Source organism: Elaeis guineensis, chromosome 9, assembly GCF_000442705.2.
Source record: "Elaeis guineensis isolate ETL-2024a chromosome 9, EG11, whole genome shotgun sequence".
Classification (NCBI taxonomy): domain Eukaryota; kingdom Viridiplantae; phylum Streptophyta; class Magnoliopsida; order Arecales; family Arecaceae; genus Elaeis; species Elaeis guineensis.
The window spans coordinates 15,654,684-15,663,625 of NC_026001.2; positions in this window are offsets into that span (position 1 = coordinate 15,654,684).

Here is an 8,942-nt window from a genome sequence, read left to right on the forward strand (position 1 = left end):
TCTCTCCTCTGGTTCGTACGACGGCGAGAAAACCCGAGCACCCCTCTCTTCTGTTCGTTCTCAGGGCCTTTTAAAGGCTTAAACATAGGTTAAAACTTGATTAGAGAGTGATCAGGAATCCTAAACAAAGCCAAAAAACCCCCTAGACCGTCGGATCAAGACCGAAAATCACCTGGGCCCTCCGATCGCACTTCGGTCCACGGAATAGTGCCGTGGACCGCGAGAAATGCGTGGAAAACGCCCACGCGGTCCACAGACCGCGTCGTGGACCACCCGATCCACGGTGGACCGGGGCAAGGGGGCCAGCAGCTCGCTGGCCTGGGCCGGCCCGCGTGCGCAAGCCTGGGCCGCGCGCCCCGCTGGGCCGCGCGCCCGCCTGCGCGCGCCTGGGCCGCGCGCCCGCCTGGGCCGCGGGCCCCCACCGCACGGGCCTGGGTCGCACGTCCCGCGCCGGCCTGGGTCGCGCGTCCTGCGCGCCACCGCCTGCGGCCGCGCCGCTGCCGCCCGCCACCGTTCACCGGCGGTCCTCCGCCGCCTCGATTCTCGTGCCGACTTCAAAAGCTCGTATCTCCTCCATCCGAGCTCCGATTCAGGTGATCTTGGTCTCGTTGGACTCCGTTTTTCACCGCGAACCTCGCTGTGGGCTCAATGTGGGCTGAATCTCGAGGCATCAAATCCTAACAATCTCCACCTCGACTCGATATTCGGCCTCCTCCAAACTCCGAGAGCTTCTGGATCTCCTCGCCCCCATGCCCTGGGGCAATCGCCTGCTGATCATGGATGGGCAAACATGGGAGTCGAGCCAGGCTGCTCGATCCCATCTCCGTCGTATGCTGTGCTCCTCCTGACCTGAGACCTGCTCGGGGCATCATCCTGCGGCAATAGGAATCTTACCTTGCGACGTCGCCTCTCGTCCTCCCGAGTCTCCTGTCTCGTGCCCGATCCGCCTCCTAGAGCTCCACCTCGCTCTGGGCTCCACCTGGCTCCCGATGCTCCACCTCGCACTGGGCTCCCCGCCAGGTAATAATGTCCTTTGCTCCCCTTCTTCCCCTCCAGCACAATCCTATCGCCGTGTAGTACCCTCAGGATTCCTCCACCAGCTACCGTCCTGTAGCCTCTCGAATCCAGTCTGCTAAGTGAGATAAGATTCCGTCTGAAATCGAGTATGTATCGGACCTCCCCCAATCTCCTCACTGCACCGTCATATATCCTCCAGCTGACCGTCCCAATGCCTCTGATCGCACAGCTCGATCCATCCGGCGGATATACAGTGCTCTCACTGTTCTCCAGGGAGTCAAACTGCTCCTCTCTGCAACACACATGACAGGGGCATGCAGAATCTAATATCCACTGCTGGGAAGAAGTAGATATCTCATCAGATATCTCGAAGACATCTCCATCTAAATCACTGCCGGCCGTCGCTACAGCAGCCACCGTCCGATTTTTTAGTTGAGGGCAATCTCTGGCTAGATGCCCCAACTCCTCACACCGGTAACACCTGGTTTTGCTCAAATCCCTCCTGGACTTAGACCGCCCTCGTTGCGATCTCCTGTCGCTCCGTCTACTGCTTCCTGCACCTCCAGAAGCCACCAAAGCTGAGCTATCGACACCTGAGCTCGAAGCTGGGTTCTCCCTCCTGAGAACCTCATTCTGGAGTATCGCCGCGGTGACCTCGTCCATCTTGATAGTGCTCTTCCCCACTAGAAGAGCAGTCACCAAGGACTCGTACGAAGAAGGAAGCGACGCCAGCAAAACCAGCGCCCTGGTCTTCTCCTCAACGTTCTCGCCAACGCTAAGAAGGTCGGTGAGGATCTTCTGGAAGTGGCTCAGATGCTCCTGCACGCTCTGTCCCTCAGTCATCCGCAGTTGGTAAAACTGCCTCCAGAGAAAAAGTGTGTTGGTGAGAGACTTCGCCATGTACAACTCCTCGAGCTTCGACCACAGCACCGTCGGGGAAGTCTCGCTCAGCACATGGATCACCACCTCATCCACCAGGTACATGCGGATGGTACTCACCGCCTGCATCTGTAGCCGTTTCCAATCCCGCATCTCCATGGTGGTTGGCTTCTCATCGCACAAGAGAGCATCGATCAACCCCTGTTGGATGAGCACGTCCTTCACCCTTGCCTGCCACAAGGAGAAATTGCTCTTTCCATCGAACTTGTTGATCTCCATCTTGATTGTTCCTATTTTCTCCATCTTCAGTCTTGCTCACCACCACTGCAATCTGCATCCTTGTACCGCCTTGCTCTGATACCATTTGTTGGGTGGATGTCTGGCCAGGATACCACCTCCCAAGATCCTTTCAGTACCACACGATGCAGCAGGAAGAAAGAAGAAATAAAACAAAAGAAAAAACAATCAAAATACGTGGATCAGCCACAAAAAGGCTCGCCTCCACGGGGCATGCAAACTTCACTATGAAAAGAAAATTTTACAAGAGGAGACCTCACCCTCAACCCTTGTACACCCAATTCTCTCTCACATAAAGTTCCCCTCACAAAAGCTCTCTCTCTCTTGGAGACCCCCCTGAACCCCTGAAGAACCTGGCGACCGCTGTCCAGGAGACTCTTGCTCCTCTCTCTCAGCGCCCTAGCCTCTCTCTCTCCTCTGGTTCGTACGGCGGTGAGAAAACCCGAGCACCCCTCTCTTCTGTTCGTTCTCAGGGCCTTTTAAAGGCTTAAACATAGGTTAAAACTTGATTAGAGAGTGATTAGGAATCCTAAACAAAGCCAAAAAACCCCCTGGACCGTCAGATCAGGACCGAAAATCACCTGGGCCCTCCGATCGCGCTCCGGTCCACGGAATAGTGCCGTGGACCGCGAGAAACGCGTGGAAAACGCCCACGCGGTCCACAGACCGCGCCATGGACCACCCGGTCCACGGTGGACCGGGGCAAGGGGGCCATCTGCCCGCTGGCCTGGGCCGGCCCGCGCGCGCGAGCCTGGGCCGCGCCTGAGCGCACCTGGGCCGCGCGCCCCGCTGGGCCGCGCGCCCGCCTGGGCCGCGGGCCCCCACCGCGCGGGCCTGGGTCGCGCATCCCGCGCCGGCCTGGGTCGCGCATCCCGCGCGCCACCGCCTGCGGCCGCGCCGCTGCCGCCCGCCGCCGTTCACCGGCGGTCCTCCGCCGCCTCGATTCTCGTGCCGACTTCAAAAGCTCGTATCTCCTCCATCCGAGCTCCGATTCAGGTGATCTTGGTCTCGTTGGACTCCATTTTTCACCGCGAACCTCGCTGTGGGCTCAATATGGGCTGAATCTTAAGGCATCAAATCCTAACAATCTCCACCTCGACTCGATATTCGGCCTCCTCCAAACTCCGAGAGCTTCTGGATCTCCTCGCCCCAATGCCCTGGGGCAATCGCCTGCTGATCATGGATGGACAAACATGGGAGTCGAGCTAGGCTGCTCGATCCCATCTCCATCGTATGCTGTGCTCCTCTTGACCTGAGACCTGCTCGGGGCATCATCCTGCGGTAATAGGAATCTTACCTTGCAACGTCGCCTCTCGTCCTCCCGAGTCTCCTGTCTCGTTCTCGATCCGCCTCCTAGAGCTCCACCTCGCTCTGGGCTCCACCTGGCTCCCGATGCTCCACCTCGCACTGGGCTCCCCGCCAGGTAATAATGTCCTTTGCTCCCCTTCTTCCCCTCCAGCACAATCCTATCGCCGTGTAGTACCCTCAGGATTCCTCCACCAGCTACCATCCTGTAGCCTCTCGAATCCAGTCTGCTAAGTGAGATAAGATTCTGTCTGAAATCGGGTATGTATCGGACCTCCCCCAATCTCCTCACTGCTCCGTCATATATCCTCCAGCTGACCGTCCCAATGCCTCTGATCGCACAGCTCGATCCATCCGACGGATATACAGTGCTCTCACTGTTCTCCAGGGAGTCAAACTGCTCCTCTCTGCAACACACATGATAGGGGCATGCAGAATCTAATATCCACTGCTGGAAAGAAGTAGATACCTCGTCAGATATCTCGAAGACATCTCCATCTAAATCACTGCCGGCCGTGGCTACAGCAGCCACTGTCCGATTTTTCAGTTGAGGGCAATCTCTGGCTAGATGCCCCAACTCCTCACACCGGTAACACCTGGTTTTGCTCAAATCCCTCCTGGACTTAGACCGCCCTCGTTGCGATCTCCTGTCGCTCCGTCTACTGCTTCCTGCACCTCCAGAAGCCACCAAAGCTGAGCTATCGACACCTGAGCTCGAAGCTGGGTTCTCCCTCCTGAGAACTTCGTTCTGGAGTATCGCCACGGTGACCTCGTCCATCTTGATAGTGCTCTTCTCCACTAGAAGAGCAGTCACCAAGGACTCGTACGAAGAAGGAAGCAACGCCAGCAAAACCAGCACCCTGGTCTTCTCCTCAACGTTCTCGCCAACGCTAAGAAGGTCGGTGAGGATCTTCTGGAAGTGGCTCAGATGCTCCTGCACGCTTTGTCCCTCAGTCATCCGCAGTTGGTAAAACTACCTCCAGAGAAAAAGTGTGTTGGTGAGAGACTTCGCCATGTACAACTCCTCGAGCTTCGACCACAGCACTGTCGGGGAAGTCTCGCTCAGCACATGGATCACCGCCTCATCCACCAGGTACATGCGGATGGTACTCACCGCCTGCATCTGTAGCCGTTTCCAATCCTGCATCTCCATGGTGGTTGGCTTCTCATCGCACAAGAGAGCATCGATCAACCCCTGTTGGATGAGCACGTCCTTCACCCTTGCCTGCCACAAGGAGAAATTGCTCTTTCCATCGAACTTGTTGATCTCCATCTTGATTGTTCCTGTTTTCTCCATCTTCAGTCTTGCTCACCACCACTGCAATCTGCGTCCTTGTACCGCCTTGCTCTGATACCACTTGTTGGGTGGATGTCTGGCCAGGACACCACCTCCCAAGATCCTTTCAGTACCACGCGATGCAGCAGGAAGAAAGAAGAAATAAAACAAAAGAAAAAACAATCAAAATATGTGGATCAGCCACAAAAGGGCTCGCCTCCACGGGGCATGCAAACTTCACTATGAAAAGAAAATTTTACAAGAGGAGACCTCACCCTCAACCCTTGTACACCCAATTCTCTCTCACATAAAGTTCCCCTCACAAAAGCTCTCTCTCTCTTGGAGACCCCCCTGAACCCCTGAAGAGCCTGGCGACCGCTGTCCAGGAGCCTCCTTCTCCTCTCTCTCAGCTCCCTAGCCTCTCTCTCTCCTCTGGTTCATACGGCGGCGAGAAAACCCGAGCACCCCTCTCTTCTGTTCGTTCTCAGGGCCTTTTAAAGGCTTAAACATAGGTTAAAACTTGATTAGAGAGTGATTAGGAATCCTAAACAAAGCCAAAAAACCCCCTGGACCGTCGGATCAAGACCGAAAATCACCTGGGCCCTCCGATCGCGCTCCGGTCCATGGAATAGTGCCGTGGACCGCGAGAAACGCGTGGAAAACGCCCACGCGGTCCACAGACCGCGCCGTGGACCACTCGGTCCACGGTGGACCGTGGCAAGGGGGCCAGCAGCCCGCTGGCCTGGGCCGGCCCGCGCGCACGGGCCTGGGCCGCACCTGCGCGTGCCTGGGCCGCGCGCCTGCCTGGGCCGCGCCTGCGCGCGGGCCTGCGCGCGCCTGGGCCGCGCACCCGCCTGGGCCGCGGGCCCCCACTGCGCGGGCCTGGGTCGTGCGTCCCGCGCGCCACCGCCTGTGGCCGTGCCGCTGCCACCCGCCGCCGGTCACCGGCGGTCCTCCACCGCCTCGATTCTCGTGCCGACTTCAAAAGCTCGTATCTCCTCCATCCGAGCTCCGATTCAGGTGATCTTGGTCTCGTTGGACTCCGTTTTTCACCGCGAACCTCGCTGTGGGCTCAATGTGGGCTGAATCTCGAGGCGTCAAATCCTAACAGACCCTTGGGCAGATCAAACAGAACTGAAACAGATTTATCCAGAGTTGTTTGTCTTAACAAGAAAGCAAGCATAAGTGAGTTTTTTTATTTATCAGATCACAGGAGCATCTTCCACTCACCTCTAAGTGCTCGAGGTAACAAGGAACTAGAAAATTTCTAGAAGCACGTGTCATCCATTCAGACGGTTCAAAAACATGATTCAATAGTTTGGAAATGGAGCAAACGGCCAAATTCACGGTTAAAAACTGCTACTCTTTCTTCAGCCATGGGGGTATCACGTCTCCATTTGCAACAACAAATTGGAAGATGCTGGTTCCTACAAAAATTAAAGTCTTGAACTGGCTGGTGTGGAATAATAGAGTGCTCACATCGGATAATCTGAAAAAAAGAAATATATTACGTCCATCTTGTTGTGCATTATATTGCTCGGAAGAGGAAACCATTAATCATCTATTTCTTACTTGCAGGTATTCAGCTGACCTTTGGAAAGAGATCACTGACAAATTGTCAATGCAAAGTAGACCAAACAAGTATTCTGCACTATGGACGAATTGGCGAAAAAATCTTCCAAGTTCACTTCCCAAATCAGCATGGGATGCTCTTGCTATCGCGGTTGTGTGGAGTTTGTAGAAAGAAAGAAATTGAAGGATCTTTAGATATGAAGCAAATGCTAAATGCCTAGTTCTCGAGAAAGCCCTGCTCTGCACAATAGAGTGGTTGGTTTTGGCTAGAGAAGACATGAAGTCAGAGATAAAAAAGCTTCTACAAACCACCAGAGGCTGAAGTTGTCTTGACAGATAAAGGGGCTTCTTCTACCGACCAAAACAGCACAAGCAGCAAAGACCAACTCATCCTTCCGCATAGCATACAGGTTAACACAGGCTCTGAATAGAAAATTACAGGTTTTGACAGAAACCTGTACGTTTTCAGATCAGCAAAAACAGGTTCTGACGGGTTTTCCTTACAGAAAATTTACATATTTTGATGTTTTCTCCTTAGCCTCCTTAGCACCTCGGCTGCAGGCAATGTTATGCTGTACACTTTTCTTGCATTTCAATAAATAAACAGGGTGGGGTTATCCTCCCTTTTCATCAAAAAAAAAAAAAAAAAAAACAAAACGCAAAAGAAATATAAGTCTAACATAAAAAATGCCGACTTTAATTCATGCCACTGCTACTAGTCTAAGTAGGTATACACAAGGAAAGAGGTTTCAGACGATAAATGCCACCTTTCTGAGAAAATATAATATGTTAATCAAGATGAAAATGCCAGCATTCGTAGTTGACGGCAGCAGGGGCCAGGAGGCGACCACTTTGCTTCTTCGGATACTTTGCCACTGCTACACAAGGAAAGAGGTTTCAGACGGTGCATGCCAACTTTTCGAGAAAATATAATATGTTGATCTAGACGAAAATGCCAGCATTCGTAGTTGATGACAGCAAGGGCGCCCGGAGGCGACAACTTCGCTTCTTTTAAAAATACTTTTTCTCTCTGTTATTTTTCCTGATGGGGCCTCCCTAGCGACTTCCATGCTTCCGCGTCCCAATTACTTTCTAAGCGAAGGATTCTGAATACTAGAAAGCCAAAAACAGACGTCTTAACCCATTAAGCGAAGGATTCTGAATACTAGAAAGCCAAAAACAGACGTCTTAACCCATTAATACGTAGGAGACCTGCCCATTTTTTTTGACTTCAAATCCCACCTTAATTGGATCCTGTTCGGCATATATCGCCACATCCCGGTGATGAGTATAATCTCTGATCCTTGGTGAGTCATCGGATGTTCCTACTACTCTCCAATTCATCAAAAAGTATAATCTCGGATCTTCCAAGCATCCCATTTAGTAGAAAGCCAGCAGCATATTCAAGCGGAACGAGATTCCATTGGGCAAGCTGACGTTAAAGCCTTAAAAAAAAAAAAAAAAATACAAAATGCCATGAACAAAATATATTTGGTTATCTTTCTTCTATTTTTTTAACAATTTTCTTTATTTCTAAAATAAATCAAAGTGAAAATTTTTACTTTCATTTTTTTTAAAAAAAAAGGTTTTAACTCTCCTTTTACCTTTTTGTTTCCAATACTGACTGATATCGTGCAAATTAAAAATTGAATGATGCTTGACTAAGCAATAGCACTTTTTCTATCTTAAAAGGAAAAATTGGGGATTGGCATAACTAAAGAGAATTATTGTCAAACACGACAGTGGTCAAGTATTGACTCCATGTTATTGGCGTAAAAATTTTCTTGTGCACTTGATGTGTGTTTACATTATTTTCCTGTGCCAACCGCGGACGGTGGTTTAGTTGCCACTTTTTATTGGGCTTCTCTTTGCACGTAACGGATGCGCAATAGTATTTCTGACTTTTTGTATTACTCAGATTTGATCCCGAAGTCTTAGTGAAATAGATAAAGATTGCCAGGTCAATCTCGAATAAGTTCGTTGACTTTGCGGCCAAGGAATTTTCGAGTGATCTGCGATCGGAGGACTAGAGATATTTGGAGGATTACTTAATCTACAAACTCTTCTAGATGTTCAAATACAGCGGTAACGTGTTGAAAACTCCCCATCTATCAACTTATATAAATATGCAAGTAGATATGTTGGTTGCTCGTACTAGCTATCTGAGAACAATATGGCTCTGAAGGCTCTTCTCCTGTTAATCATGCTCTTGGTGTCGGGAGGCTCTCTCATCCCCACGGCCGTAGCTCGAAGTGGTGAGTACTCGTGTTATAGGCAATCTTGAACCCACTGTATCCTAATCACGATACAATCTACTTTTCCAGTTGATAAATAATGTTGCCCTAATACTTGTGGGGTCAAAATTTAGATGAACGTAATTAGGACCTTGATTTTTTATCGGTAATTAGGTACCCACCTTGGTTGGAAAAATCTTTGTCGCATACAAAAAGATGAAAAAAATTAGGAGAGGAGATGGGATATTTTATCTTTGGAAGAGGAGTTGGATTCATATCAACGTTACGTTTATTAAAATTATAGCATATTATACACAAACTAGATGTATGTATGTATGTACACGCACACACACACACACATA